Genomic DNA, 16,078 nt, shown 5'->3' with positions numbered 1-16,078 from the left:
TGAGGCATGTAAACATTTTGTTCCATCTAGTCTGCCCATTTCTTCCTGCTGGTGTGTCAACCTGATATTCCCACCCTGCTCTTAGTCTGGCACTGCCTCAGCCCCTACCAGCATGGTGTGGTTGGTTATATGCACCTTGTTAGCATGAGCCCTGGCTGAATTGAAAATGCAGTCCATTTCATCTGTAGTGAGGGAAGAAGAGCAGATTCATGAATGTCATGCCAGGTGAGGTGGTAAGTGTTAGCTAGCTTCTGGAATTCTTTAGTATATGCAGTTGGATAGTTGGAGAAGGAGGAAGAGAAAGGAAAGATGATGGCAGGAGTGCTGCCAGCATGGAAGAGGAGAGAGGAGGGCAAGATGACGGCTGGGACGTCACCAGAACAGAAGGAGGATGAGAAGGAGAAGATGGTGACTGAGATGTAGCCAAAGCAAAAATGAGGAAGGAAAGGCAAGATGGCGACTGGACTGCACTGGAGGGAGGGGAGGGTCGAGCAAGGGAGAGGAAGATACAAAGGGAGGGGCAGGAGCACAGAAGGGAAAAAGCCTGTACATAAAGAATTTCAGACCATATGTCATTCCTCTGGCAAAAGTTATGGAGGTTTGTAAGGATATTAAAATCAAAAGTCCCATCATCTAGCCAAAGAAAGAGGACCTATTGCCCATAGTGATGGGTCTCAAAGGAGAAAGGACTGGCCCAGGGGATGTCAGCATCCCAACACCCTGAAAGAGTCCTCGGAGCTCTTATGAGCAGGGGCTCATCTCCACTGGGGACGTCTCACCCTAGTTTGAGGCCCTTTCAGGTCCTGGACCTGAATTCAGGAGGAAAACGAGAAACGGGGCATCCCCACAACTTTTCAAGTCCCAGAAAAGGGAGTGAGGCTTGCGGGTGTCCCCATTCACCTCAACAATCAGAAGAGAACCTGATGTGAATTCACAATTTTCAGAGAGTAATTAATGGACAGGATCTCTCGGAATGGTGAGACCTTGCAGCAGGGCTAGGATGGGAGGGACTTTCCCAATCTGTGGTGGATGTAGTGGTGGGCTGAGAGATTCCCTGTCACTGGCTTTGTGGAGGAAGGAGGAGAGAGGAAGCCAGGCACCTCTCGCCAGGCAGGCGGCACCCGCGCTTCTCTCCTGGGTTTCCAGCATCAAATGAAAGGTCTAGGAGGTAAAAGGGTGAGAAAGAGGAAAGGTACAAAAGGAAATTGAAAGTGGGGGTGGTTATTTCTGCACTCCCGGGCAGAACTCACCAAACCCAAGATGGAGGGAGGTGAGTGCACACATGGGCTTCAGCGTGGGCAGATTTTAAGGATGAAGGTCAGGTGATGTCAGGAAGGGGCTATTCATTATTTCCGGAAGTCATGTTGGGTGGGGTGACACAGCCTCCGCAGCTCCAGTTAAAGTTCCCTTCCCCATTCCTCTGACCTAACAGTGAGTTCAATGCTGGGTCCTGGTACAGGCGGTTTTTAAACAAGGGGGTTAGGTAATGTCTAGAAGGGGCAGCACATTTTACACAGCTTGAATCGTGGTGAACTTCCCTGTTCCCCTGACCTAACATTCTAACCTTTTTGTGATAATAGGGTGTTGAAATCTTTCTGGCTATTCCCTGCTGCACTGGGGCAGTATGGGGTTATAGGCCGGAACTGTCATAGCCAGGAAAGAGGGGAGGTTGTCTATAGGAATCTGGTGAGGAAGGTAGGTGGTGATAATAATGTAGGAGCATTTGGTTGATTGCCACCTGGACAGTTCTTTTATGCATCCTTGAAGGAAGTTGAGGAGACAGGGAGCTAGGAGAAAGAAAAGACAGATTAGAATAATTGGTCCTAGTAGCAGGAGGAGCCATGTCACCAGGGGAGAAGAGAACCAGGTTAGAACAGAGTTGGTTCCCTGTTTTCTATGGTAGAGATCTTCTTTTAGTTTGTTCAGGATGTGAACATTTTGTTCTACCAGACCCGACTCATTGATGTAATAGCAGCATTCTTCTTGGAGGAATATGCACATCCCTCCTTCTTCAGCTGTAAGTAGTTCCAAGGCCCATCAATTTTGAAGAGTCGCCTGGGCCAGTGAGGTAAGTTGATGTTGCAGAGAAGATAGGGATTCTGATGTTGATTCCAGGGCTACCTGTAGTTGAGTCTTGAAATTTTGAGAGGTCAAAATACAATGTCCTAGTGCCCCTCCCACTACTGCCAAGGCTGCAACTGAGGCAACCAGGCTGATGTTTATCAGGATAGGAAGGAAGGTAGCCCTTTTGAAGCAAAGAGGGGGCAATAGCCAAGTTAGCTCACATTCACTGTAGAGGGTTAATTGAGGAATTATGGTCACCAGGAAGCATGGTCCTGGGGTAGTGAGGTTGAGGCACCTGGTAAGAGTCCCATTATACCAGAAATATTGTCCTTTAGGGGTGTGGGTGGAGTTGTGGATGGTGACGTTAGTTTGGTATTTGCTATGGAGCTGTGCTTGGGTCATGGTTGTGTGGGTGAGGTAGCAGATCTTAAGGGGGTAGGGAAGGTTATTGGGCTCTGGTTCCCATAGGGGGATGTTCTTTAGGATGGTATGGCAGGAATCAGGGTTATGATTGTGTATTTGGGCAAGATTTATAGGGACAGCTGCTAATAGGGGCCTTCCCAATGATGCACAAAGGAAACAGTGGGTTATGTTGGGAAGTATTTGTGTTTGGTTGAGGAATTGTAAGGTGTGTTGGAGGATTTGGAGCCATATTTGAGGGGCTGTTGGGGCATAAAGTTTGACGAGGTGGTTAGAGAGGTTCTGTGCTGCTTGTAAAATGTTGATAGACACCTGCATATAAGTATCATTAATGAGGATGTACTCGTGATGTATTTCAATACTGCTTACGGGGTACTGGTACCAGCTGCTGTAGTATAGTTTCCCTTGAACCCCCGTCACCCATCTAGTGCCCCAGGGATCTGTAATATTAATGTAAAATAATTTGGAACTGATGTAGAAGAGTCCCATCCTATCATCAGCATCATGTATTTTGCATGACCAATAGGGGCAACCCCCATACATGCTGCTATAATTTTCCTGGTTGCAGTAAGTTTAGTTTGATCATATGGAAAGCAGATAAATGGCCCCTGGTTGCTAGCAACCAATTTAGGAGTTAGGGGATAGTTAAAGATTGGCTACAGCCCATAAGAGGGCAGTCTCCTGTACCAATAATATGGTTGGTTGATTGCCATTTCGGTTAAAAGTTTCCTGGATTTTGAATTTCCATATATAGGAAGTGCCCTCAATGGGGGTTGGGAGGGTGAATAGTGCAAGTGAGGCAGATGTGAGTGGGCCCCAGAGGGTGACAGGTGTATGGGCTCTTATTCTGTTTCTATAGCTTGACCCATGACATATGGCGCCAAGAGGGGTTGCCTAGAAGTTGTACCGCCATAGGAGTGGGAAGAATTACTGTGTGTGGGCCAGTCCACCGCAATTAGAGTGGTCTGGGCTGGAACTGTTTAAGGAGTATTTCATTTCCTAGCTGGAGACCATGGGGAGGATCAGTGGGATCAGTTTCCCCAGGTTGCGGCAGGAATCGATTGGTGTGTTCCCACAACAAATGCCTGATTAAGGAGAGATATGGTAAGTAAGAACCTAGAGGAGGAGATTACACCGGCAGGTTGTGATTTAGTAGGAACTGGTGGCCGTACATGAGCTCAAAAGGGCTTAAGAAAGTAGGTGCTTGTGGAGCAGTGCATAGTCGGGCAAGGGCCAGCAGACTAATTACAACCCAGGACTGTTGTAATTGAGTGGCTAGTTTTATTAATTGCATCTTGATGAGACTGTTAGCTTGTTCCACCTTACCTGAGAATTGGGTTCTGTATGAGATATGTAGTTTACAGTCTATTCCCAAGGAAGACAAGGCCTGTTGGACCACCTGGGAAATAAAATCTGGGCCATTATTGGAATGGATGGAGGTAAGTAGTCCAAAGCAGGGAACAATTTGTTTTAGGAGGATGTCAGCCACCACGTCAGCAGTTTGCTGTGTAGTAGGGAAACCTTCTATCTATCCTGTTAAGATGTCAATAATAGTTAGTAGGCGTCAGAATTTTTTGTGAGTGGGCATGTGTGTGAAATTAATTTGCCAGTCCTGCCCCTAAAGATGGCCCCTTAGTTGATGGGTTGGGAAAGTGGGGCATAACCTTCCTTGAAGGTTTGTTATTTGGCAAGAGGGACAGGAGGAGCAGACTGAAGTTATGAGGTGAGTTAGGGATGGGTGATGGAATAAGGGCTGGAGAAACTGAATGAGGGCCCTGGATCCAATATGAAGTTATGAATGTACCTGAGAAAGAATATCAGGGGCTTGTTTGGTTGGGAGATCCACCTTGTTATCAAGGAAGATCCAGCCCTCTGGTGTAGTAGAGTCTCCCTGTGCAAGGAGGTTTTCATGTTCCCTGGAAGAATAGGCAGGTTGGACGGAGGGGAGAGTAAAGAAAATAATTGGTGCTGGAGGGTTTAAAGGTAAGTGTTCTTTGGTCAGTTCCCATGCAACAGCATTGGCCCAGTTATTTCCATGGGTGATTTCAGATTTATCTGTTTGGTGTCTTTTACAATGAATAATGGCTCTCTGTGAGAGTAATTGAAGTGCTTGAAACAGGCATTAGATAAGCTTAGCATTAATTATAGGTGAGCCTTTGGTGGTAAGGAACCCTCGTTCCTTCCAGATGGCTGAGGGGCAGTGTGCTTCCAGAAAAGCATATTTGGAGTCTGTGTAGATGTTGACAGATTTATTTTTGGCTACATGTAAGTCCCTGGTGAGAGTAATTAATTTAACCTTTTGGGATGTGGTTCCCTCTGGGAGGCATACCACTTCAAGTGTTTTGGTGGAAGAAACTACAGCATATGAAGCTCTGCACTTTCCCCATTGGTCCATTATTGAGCTGCCATCAATAAAAAGGATGAAGTCTGCCTGTGACAGTGGTGTGTCTGAGAGGCCCTGGCGTGGGGAGGTGAGCTCTTCCATGATTTCGGTGCAAAGGTGAGTGGGCTGTGGAGAGGGGTTTGATATGGGGCTGTGAGGGAGATGAGTAGCAGGGTTGTGGCCAGGAGAGACAGAGAGTGTGATATCTGAGTTTTCTAGGAAGAATAAGTGAAATTCCTGGAGACAGGAAGGAGTGAGCATAGAGAGACATTTATGGGATAAAAAGTCTTGTAAACAGTGGGGCAACAGTACTTGGAGAGGCCTACCCAGATTAAGTTTAAGAGCTGTACAAGTTAGGGTGGTGGCTGCAGCCAATGCTTGAGACAGGGAGGCCACCCACGGGTGGTGGGGTCCATTTGCTTAGAGAGGTAGGCCATTGGAGTATAAGTTGGGTCCAGGGGTTGGGTTAAGACTCCCACCGCTATTCCTTGTTTTTCACCAGTGAAAAGGAAGAAGGGCTTGTCAAGATTTGGAAGAGTGAGAAGGGGAGAAAGAAGTAAGACATTACAGAGAACTGAAAAAGCTTTGGCTATAGTATAGAGGTCATTTAGGGGTCCCGTGGGTATCACCTTGGCTGCTTCATAAAGAGGTTTTGCTGGAGGGAAAAACCAGAGACCCAGTGTTAGAAGAACCCCACAAAACCTAGGAAGGATAAAATTTGTTCAGCATTTTCTGGAGATTGGACTTCTCAGAAGGCTTGCTCTCTGTCTACTGTTAGATGTTGGGATGTGGGAGTGAGGTGGAGCCCCAGGTAGGTGACAGTGGAGGAAGAAAGTTGAGCTTTGGCAGGGGAGACTCGATATCTTTTGTTAGTTAAAAATTTAATAGGGTGGCTTTAGCCTTTGTGGAAGTTTCCTTAGAAGGGCTGAAAATTAATAGGTCATCTACATATTGGAGAATGATATTGGGAGTTAGATTCCACCCTATTAGGTCCCTGGCTAGGGTTTGGCCAAAGAAACGGGGGATATTGTGAAACCCCTGAGGTAATACCCTCCATGTAAGTTGTTGGGCAGCCAAAGAGTCCAGGTCTTCCCAGGTAAAGGCAAATAAATTGTAACAGACAGGTTCTAGAGAGATTGTAAAGAAGACATCTTTGAGGTCTAGGACAGAATAATGGGTGGTGTGAGGGGGAATGTATGAGAGAACAGTATATGGGTTGGGAATTACTGGGAACATTGGAATGATGGCTTCATTAATTAGTCAGAGGTATTGGATTAGATGATAAGAACCTTCAGGTTTTTTGACAGGCAAAATATAGGTGTTATATGGTGAGTTAGTGGGTATGAGGAGTTCCTTTCCCTTGAGCCAGTTAATGATGGTTGGAGTCATTTCTGATGGGTTATGGAGATAGGAAATTGTGGCTGAGACAGGAATGAGGAGGGATCCCTTAGCTGGATAAGAACTGATTTATGATGGGAAGCTATTAGGGGAGTTGGGGTATCCCATACCTCTGGGTTTACTAGGTGAAGCGGTAGAGGAGGTGAGGGAAGGGTGGAACCCTGGGTGGAGGTGGAGGCCACACATAAGGGTAATAGTAAATTTGTTTGAGGTTTTTTTATCCAGTGAAGTGAGGCTCTGAATTTGGTGAGGAGATCCCATCCCATTAGTGGGCTCGGGCAGGAAGGCATTACTAAGAAATAGTGTTTAATGGGGTAGGCTTGTATTAAACATGTAAGTGGTCCAGTAGGTAAGGGGCTTGAAGGACGGCCATTTATGCTCATAACTGTGACCTGGGAAGGGAGAAGTTGACCTGAGTAAGAGAGGAGGATGGAGAAGGTAGCCTCTGTGTCCACTAAAAAGTATGTGGACTTACTCTCTACCTTGTTTGTTACCCTGGGCTCAAAAAGTGTGATTGGAGTTGCTGAGGCCAGGTGTCATCAGTTGTCAGTGGCCAGGCCCAGGACTGACCGTGGTGGGCCAGGGGTTGGAAGGATGGCCCCTCCACAGCTAGGCACCGAGGGCAGTCACATTTCCAATGTCCTTTTTTCCCACAGAGAGGGCATGTTTCCTTGGACAGTTGAGGATTGGGGCACTGGTGAGACCAGTGTCCATCAAGGCCACATTTGAAGCATTTTCCTGGTGATGGATTAGCCATAGCTGGCTTCTTGTCAGTAGAAGTGGGCTGCAGGGCTGCAATCAGGGATTGGGTTTGTAAGTTTCCCCTTCGGTTGTCCCAGGATTCTTTCTCTGACCTCTCTAATTCATCATAAGTATTAAAAATTTTAAAGGCCGTGTTTACCAGGTCAGGAATAGTGGCTTGAAGACGGTCCTCAATTTTTCAAAGTTTGTGCCTTATATCTGGAGCTGACTGGGATATAATATATGTGGCTAAGACAGTTTTATCAGCCTATGAGTTAGGGTTTAGGCAAGTATATTGGGAGAGTGCTTCTGTCAACCAGTTTAGCAAAGTGGCAGGATTTTTTTCAGGACCTTGAGTAAATTTCCCTCAGCTTGTGAAAGTTTATGACTTTATGGGAAGCTTTCTGCATGCCAGCATTTTGTCTCTCCTAGTCCGTCCATTTTTCCCCACTAGAGTATCAATCTGATAGTCCCACCCTGACTCTTGATCTGGTATGACTTGGCCCCTACCAGCATGGTGTGGTTGGTTATATGCACCTGGTTAGCATGAGTCCTGGCCACATTGAAAATGCAGTCCATTTCATCTGTAGTTAGGGAAGAAGAGTAGATTATATGAATGTCATGCCAGGTAAGGTCATAGGCTTTAGCCAGATATTGGAATTTTTTAGTATAGGTAGTTGATCATTGGAGAAGGAGCCCAACCATTTCTCTATGTGAAAGAGATCAGCCAGGGAGAAGGGAGTGTGTACTCAAATTAACCCTTCAAGTCCTGCAACTTCCCTAAGGGGACAGAGTGAAGTACTTTTTGAGTGGGTACAGGAGTTTACAGGTGAGGATGGCAAGGCTGTTGAGGATGACAAAGGACTAGGTGGTGGCAGAGGAGCCAGTGAAGGGGGAAGAGGGCATGGTGGTGGTTGGAGAGCTGCTGGAGTAGAAGGAGAAAGAGAAGGAAAAGATGGCGGATGGAGAACCACTAGAGCATAAGGGGAAAGAGAAGGACAAAATGGTGGCTGGAGCGCTGCCAGTACAGAAGGAATAAGAGAATGGCAAGATGGCAGCTGGAGTGCCACTGGTGGAGAAGGAGGAAGAGAAGGGCAAGATGGCTGCTGGAGCACTGCTGGTGGGAGAAGAGGTTATAGCGGGGGAGAAGAGGAGAGTTTATCTAAATATGGTGGAGGCCCTGGTCTATTAAAGGAGAAGAGATTGAGGGGGTTAGAAAAGGAGAAAGTTTCATCCAACTATTTGTCCAGGAGTGTGGGCTTGGGGATTTCTTTGGCTAGAAGAACCTGAGCCATAGAGCAGGAAGTGCATAGAGAGGGCTGGGAGTGCAGAATTAAAAAAGCCTGGACATAAGGAATTGATATTGGGGCCAAGCCTTATTATAAAAGTAAGTGAGGTGTTTTGGCCAGATGTCTGGAAGTAAATCCAATGTTTATAGGTTAGTCAGGAGACAACCCAGAGGTGTAGAAGGTTTGGCTTTCAAGGATTTGCTTCCCATACTGATGGGTCTGAGAGGACAAAGAACTGGCCCAGGGGTTGCTGGCATCCCAATGCACTGAGAGAGTCCTCGGAGCTCTTATGAGTGGGGGCTCATATCCCCAGGGAATGTCTCACCCTGGTTTGAGGCCCTTTCATATCCTGGACCTGAAAATTGGGAGGGAAATGAAAAGTGAGGCATCCCCACAGCTTTTCAAGTCCTGGAAAATGGTGTGAGGTTTGCAGGATTCCCATTCACATCAGCCCTCAGAAGAGAACCTTATGTTAATTCACGATTTTCAGAGGGTAACTTATGGACAGGGCCTATCATAACCGTGAGACCCAACAGCAGGGCTAGGAGGGAAAGGTCTTACCCAATCTGTGGTGGTGTGGCAGTGGGCCAAGAGATCCCCTCTCAGTAGATATGTGGAGAGAGGAGGCCGGGTCACCCCTGGCCAGATGGGCAGCACCCACGCTCTCCTCCCAGGTTTTGGCACCAATATGAAAGGTTTTGAAGGAAAAGAGAGAAGAGGCAAACTAAGAAACTTTAGAATGAGTGAGTTAATTCCTGTGCTGCTGGAATTAACTCTCAAGATAGAGAGTTGTGAGTTTGGGGCTGGGTCCTGGTGTGGGCAGTTTTTAAGCAAGGGGGTTAGGTTATGTCTAGAAGCCACAGCTCATTTTACACAGCTCAAGTTATGGTGACTTTTTCTGTTCCCCCAATCTAACAGAAAACTTATGCCTATTTTAAATAAATGCCTATATTAACAAAAAGAAAGTGTAAAAATCAAGGAATTACCTGTTCACATGGAAGAACTAGAGAAAGAACAACAAGTTAACCCCAAATCAAGCAAAAGGAAATAAATAATGAAAAAGTAGAACAGAAATAAATGAAATTAAGAATATGAAAATAATCAAGAAAGTCAACAAAATCAGAAGTGGTTCTTGGAGAAAATCAATAAAATTGATGGACCCTTAACTAGGGTGGCAAAAAAGAGAGAGAGAGAGAGGTAGTAAATAAATAAAATCAGAAATGTAAGAGGAGGCATACCCACTGACCCTACAGAAATAAAGGAGGTAATGAGAGGTAATGGAACTATATGCTAATGAACTGCACAATGTAGAGGAAATGGACAACTTCCTAGAAAGGCAGTAACAACCAACATTGAAACTTGTGAAGAAATAGACAACCTCAGCACACCAATCACAAGTGAAGAGATTGAATCAATCATCAAGAAGCTTCTGAAAAAGAAATATCCAGGACCAGATGGCTTCACATGTAAATTCTACTAAGCATTCAAGAAAGAATTAGTTCCAGTTGCTCAAAATCTTCAAAAAAAATTGAAGAGGAGGAAAGCTGCCTATGTCATTCTATGACGCCAACGTCACCCAAACTCCAAAGCCAGACAAAGATACTACCAAAAAAACATTACAGACCAATATTTTTAATGAATTTAGATGCAAATATCCTCCACAAATTACTTGCAAGTTAAATCCAGCAACACATTAAAATAACTCTCCACCATGACCAAGTGGGATTTATTCCAGTTATGCAAGGTTGGTTCAACATAAGAAAATCAATTAAGGTAATACACCATATCAAAAAACCAAAGCAGAGAAAAACCGTGATCATCTTGATTGATGCAGAAAAGATATTTGACAAAATGCAACATACATTCTTAATGAAAACACTTCAAAGGAGAGGAATAGAAGGGAACTTACTCAAAGTGATAGAGGGAATAGATGAAAAACGTACAGCTAACATCAACCTTAATGGGGAATGACTGAATTCTTGCCCTGTAGGATCAGTAATAAGATGAGGAGGCCCACTATCACCATTGTTATTCAAAATTGTGCTGGAAGTTCTAGCCAGAGCAATTAGACAAGAAAAACACATAAAATGAATTGAAATTTGAGTGGTCAATTGTGTTGCAGTGTCAGAGTTCTCACCTTCCACACTGGAGGTGCCTGCCCATGCAAAAAAAAAAAAAGGGTATTGAAATTTGAAAGGAAGTAGCAAAACTACCCCTGTTTGCAGACGACATGATAGTGTATGTTGAAATCCCTCCCCAATTAGAGATATGAATGAAGACAATCCAGATAAGACTAAGGTAAATCAGAATACTGGGTAAAGGATGTCCATATTTTCAAACTTCCACTTCTGCATGAAACCAAAGGAAGAGATATTTATTTTGTAAAAATTTAAAATTCCTGTAGTACACTCTCTGTTTAACCTGTCTGGTCAGTTGACTTAAATGTCTAATTACATGGAACCTAGAATAGGAAATGAGATCTTATTCCATACAGGTTACTGCAATACTCCAATACATTCCAGGGGATTTTTGGCAGAAAATGATAAGTATTTATAAGTTAACTGTAGGGACTGGAGAGAAAATGTGGAAGTATTAAACTTCCCCACCTGGTGAATTCTAATGTTCTCTTATGCATTAGGGACTCCAAATTTAATGACCCAAGCCCTTGACCTTGAGCCTTGTTCTTATTAAGTGTATTTCTGTAATAGTGAAGCTAAGCCTATTTATAAATATGCCTCAGAGTCACCCCCAGAGAACCTCTATTGTTTCTCAGATATGGCCTTTTGCCAAGCTCTGCAAATAAACTCACTACATTTCCCCCATGTGGGACATGACTTCCATGGGTGATAAATCTCTCTGGAAATGTGGGACAGGACTCAGAGACATGAGCCTGGCCCTGGAATCATGGGATCATCAATGCCTTCTTGACTAAAAGGAGGAAGTGGAATGAAACAAATTAATGTTTCAGTAGCTCTGTTGTTAGGGAAACTAAGGGATACAGTCACTTGGAGGGCAGTGTGGTTGTTCCAAAGAGGCTAGGGGTAGGTTTGCCACATGATCCTATAACCCCATGGCTCAGTTTGTACCTGGAACTGAGTGTGGGCACAGGAATGGACATTTGCACATTACTATTTATGGTGACAGTGTTCATGATTCACAATGGATGGAGCTGGCCTGAGGGTACAATGACTGAGTAATGGAAGGACATACTATGGTGTATGCATAAAATGGACTAGTTAGTGGCTGCAAGAAAGAATGAGCTTATGCAGTATGCAACTAGGTGTATAAATCTTAAAGATTGATTGATAAAAGAAATGTCAGAAACAGAAAGACATGTTATCATGCCTCACTCATATGAACTAACTATGATATAAAAAGTGGGTGAACTGAAGTTGAGAGCATGGGTTATCAGGTTGAGGCCTATTGTGAAGGGTCCTAGAATGTAAGCTCTTACAGCATTCACACCTATTCTGGAGATTATTATTTTTAAGTTCTGAGATACTAAGCTGTTTATAAATAACCTTGTCATTCCCAGAACTTTCAGTATTTACATGACACCTAAAACTGAGAGTTAGAGCTTTAAAGATATAAAAGGAAGCACAACCCCATGCAGAAACTAAAAAAATGTTGCCATGGCTAAGATATTTAAAATAGAGTTAACTGGTCATTCCGAAGGTTACTCTTATGCAAGCTTAAGGCATATATTCTAAATTGTCACAGCATACCAGGCCCAAAGCAACAATATTCTTGAAATTCTTAAAGAATAACCTGGGCTCTAAGGCTCCACAAAAGTTTTACCTAAAAAGTTTACTTTTTCAGAAACAGGAATCTTTCAGATGGCATCTATGCCAGATCATCACTTTTAACCAAGAGGTACTATTCTCTCCAAGAATATCAACCTGTTTCATTCCCCTATCCCCTAATTTTGACACCCTTTCCAGAAGAAAGAAGTTAGAAAGCCTATTGCCCAGATATTCTTGAATATTGAGTGAATGATGAAATGAAAGGTAGGAGTTATTAATGAGAAATTAGTTATAAATGAAAAATTAAGATTTAAAAAATGCTTATAATTACTGACTCATTATATAGATATTTCTTAATTTCTAGTGTATTAGAATAGTGAGAAGGAAATACCTGAAATTGTTGACTTGCAATGCAGTAGCAATGATTGTATAAATATATATTATATAATATATATAATTATATATATTTATTACATATAATTATAGTCTTCCTCTTTTGACCCTGTGATTATAAACATTTCTGCATCACACCCCCTTTATCCAGTGTATGGGTAAATGAGTAATAAAATAAAGACATGCATGAAAAAATAATGAAACTTTAGCAATATGAGGAAAACAACCCTATTTAAACTATGGAAAAAAGTTAATAGTACTACTTTAATAATTTTTCATCAATTGTAACAAATGTAACTACTGTTAAAATCATTAGTAGAATTTCAAAAAAGTGCTATCATCAATTGTAACAAATCTTCAACAATGCAATGTTGGTCATGTGCAGGTGTATGGGAATCCTATATTTTATGCACAGTTGTTCTGTGAATACACAACTCCTCTAATAAAAAATGTTAAGAGAAAAAATCTCAGGTTGACTTCCAACCAGTCATGTGAAGCTTTCCATGTGAATAGATGACCAGGGAAGGAAAGGAGTCACCATTCTGGCAATCAATGATAGGAATAATTGATAAAATTTATCAAGTGGAGATAAGATGGCTACTATTACACAGAAGGGATGGGGAGTAGGTTTGAAGCCCAGATAATCTTCTTAGATATTTCTTTATATTGTGTTGAACAACTTTTATGATAAACAGACACACACAGAATGATGGCATGATCACCAGGGGCTCAAAATATTTAGGGATTGAGGGTTTCTTATACCACCAAGTAAGCCAATCTGGACCAATAAAAGCAGTAACTAAGCATAGCAGAATTGTGAAATAGGTTATGGAGGAGTGTCATGATGGGTGTAAAGTTCTGACATAAGATCAGATGCAATGATTCATTTCACTAATATTTCTCTTAAAAGTTTCTCCAAGGAAAAAAGATTCAACAGATTTCTGGAAGAACCACTTCCAGAACATAGTACTTGAAGCCAATGGATCTTGGTAGGACAAAAAGTGGAGGATAATGGATTCTGTATTATGATGGTCTTAAGCAATTATTCCTGCAGCTGTTTGGTGTGGAGGTGGCCACTAGTCTTCAAAGGAATCCCTTTGTGGAGCTTACCCTTGAGTCTTGTCTCCTCCCAGGAGGCAGTTGTATTCAATTACTAGTTAATGAGGAGGTATCTCAAAGGACCAACTCACTCCCTCAATTCAAGGTAACTATGAGGGGCTGCCTTGACTCCACAGGTATGCTTGGGATTTGCAGAGCTTTTTCACAAATGTACCATTGTTCATCCCTTTTATGCAATCCTGACTCCTTCGCTGTTCAATAGGTATTGATCCAGAGAAAACTGCCTACTAAACTTAATACATGCAGATCTCTGGCTCAGAATCTGCTTCCCAGGGAGAACAATGTGCAACAACATATATCCCTGGAATACATTAATGAAGGTCATAATGTATAGGGGATTTCTGAGTGTATAGATATCACTCTTAAATGCAGTCATATTTCCTCAGATCTTTAAGTTCATCATGGATGTATAAATCCTATCTCATTTGCAGAAGAAATTTATGTTGTTTAATTTCTGCATGTAAGAGATGTATGTATGGCACTTCCAAAACTTGGGGATATTCCCTGTGACACGTTACTAGGCATTGGCTAAAGGAAAAGTTTAGCACTCACTAAATTTAACTAACAACTATATGCATCATTTTATGTTTCAAAGTTCTGAAACCCCTTGATAGGTTTTCTGCAAAATATATCATTGTTAACCACAATGTACATACTTTACAATATTTGAACACTCTCTCTCATTTAAATCTCATGTCTCATATTTTAGTTTTAAGTTAGTTGGCTCACCAGCATAGGGCTTTTTCAAGAGTACATTAAATTTAAAGTTAATAGAAAAAAGAAATAATAAAATAAAAGCAGAAATTTATGAGAGAATGGTCATTAAAATAACATATGAAACCAAAAGGTGCTCCTTTGAACAGATTAAATAAATTGAAAAATCTTCAACTAAACCAATTAAAAAAATTTCAGAAAGGATGTGAACTACTAAAATGTAGCATCACTATAGATACAACAGGTTTTAAATTATTAGTGAATATTATGATCAATAAATTTCACAAATTCCTTTAAAGACCCAAGTTACCAAAATCACAAGGCTAAAAAAATAGAAAGCCTGAAAACTTCTTTACCAATTAAAGTAATTGAATATTTAATTTAAAATGATCCCACAGAGAGAATTATAGACTCATATGTCTATAGTGATGAATTCTATTGAAATTATTCTATTATTAGGAATAAATAATACCAATCCTAAAAAAGAACCTCTTTCAGAAAACAGAGGAAGTGGGGACACTTCCCAAGTTATGTAATGTGGTTACCATCACACTGATGCAGAAATTAGGTAAACATATCAAAAAAAAGAAAGATGTTATCTTAAATTACTCATTATTATAGGCACAAAAGTCCTTTAGAAAATATTAGCAAATAAAATACAGAAGGACTCTAAAAGACAGATAGATTATGATCAACTTAGTTTTTTTTCCCACTTGGCAAAGTTAGGTTAATGTAAGGAAAGCCATTACTTAAATTTACCATGCTGATGGAATAAAGAACAAGTATCATAAGAGCAGCTCATGAAATGAAAAAAAGCATTGGGAATAAAACCAATACTTTTCTGGTAAAATCTTAAGCCAAGAATAGAAAGAGACTTTCTAAACCTGATAAAGGACATCTATGAAAAACTTACAGATAATATCATACATATTGGTGAAAGACAATGCTTCCCTTTAAAATTGAGAGTAATAGCAGAGTGCAAGGGTTGTTCAGTGGTAGAATTTTTGCCTGTTATGCTGGAGACCTGCTCATGCACTCTCCCCACCCCCAAAGTAAAATATATCCCTTTAGATGCAATAGCAAGATTTTCACATGGAAATGAATGAGATGTGACAACCTCACCACAGCATACCAAAAAATTTTGTCATATATATCAGCCTTTTTTGGGAGCTGGATTCAAGACATTAGATTTTACCCATTTTAGTACTCATTTTGTGGCAGTTAGAGGGTGAAGAGAGGAGAAAAATCAACAGAGACAAAAGCAAGCAGGGCTGAGCAAGTAATAGAATTACACCTAGGAACATTGAAGAAATCCTGGAGATTATTTTGTATTAGTGTTGTGTTTAAATTTCTTAGGTTGATCAAGTAAATATCATGTAATGGATTGGCTTAAACAATGGAAATGTCTTAGCTCATAGTTTGGACGCTAAAAGAAAGTCAAAATTAAAGTGCCATGAAGACAATGGTTTCTTCCAAAAAACTGGCATTATGGAGTTGGCTCCCAGCAATCCTTGGCTCTCTGTCCCATGTCAAGGGACATGGGGGTGTCTCCTGATCTCTCTCTCCCTTTCCATTGGTTTCCACATCTGGCATCCTGTAGCTTTCTCTTTGTCGTGTATGAATTCAATCAATTTTAAAGGACTACAGTAATAGGACTAAGACACATCCCAACAAGGCTGGGCCACAAATGCAACTTACCTGAAGTAGCTTCATTATAAATTCCTACTTACAATGAGTTCACAGTAACATGAATGGATTAGATTTAAGAACATATTTTTCAGGGGGTACATATAGGTTCAAACCATCACATTTTG

This window comes from Tamandua tetradactyla, assembly GCF_023851605.1.
Source record: "Tamandua tetradactyla isolate mTamTet1 chromosome 22 unlocalized genomic scaffold, mTamTet1.pri SUPER_22_unloc_1, whole genome shotgun sequence".
Classification (NCBI taxonomy): domain Eukaryota; kingdom Metazoa; phylum Chordata; class Mammalia; order Pilosa; family Myrmecophagidae; genus Tamandua; species Tamandua tetradactyla.
The sequence above is the reverse complement of the archived record's forward strand: the minus strand, read 5'-3'. Positions refer to the sequence as shown.